The sequence below is a fragment of the Lupinus angustifolius genome, chromosome LG01, assembly GCF_001865875.1.
Source record: "Lupinus angustifolius cultivar Tanjil chromosome LG01, LupAngTanjil_v1.0, whole genome shotgun sequence".
NCBI lineage: Eukaryota > Viridiplantae > Streptophyta > Magnoliopsida > Fabales > Fabaceae > Lupinus > Lupinus angustifolius.
This window is the reverse complement of record NC_032009.1, coordinates 29,603,467-29,603,774: the sequence shown is the minus strand read 5'-3', so window position 1 is coordinate 29,603,774 and position 308 is coordinate 29,603,467.

Here is a 308-nt window from a genome sequence, read left to right as displayed (position 1 = left end):
AGGCAAGAATAACAAGGATCGCTTCACTTGCCACGAGTGTGGAAAAGTAGGACACATGAAATTTCAGTGTCCAACCTATCTAAAGAAGGTTGATTCAGAGAAGAGGACTCCCAGGGATTTCAAGTCCAAGAAAGCTTACATCGTGTGGGATGTACCTGAGGAGGAATCGACATCAAGCACCTCTAGTGAGGAGGAGTCAGCAAAGCTATGTCTGATGGCTAGATCTGACAACGATGCGAATTCAGACTCACACGAGGACAATCATGAGGTATATTCTGACACCTCATCCACTTCGGATGACTCACCTC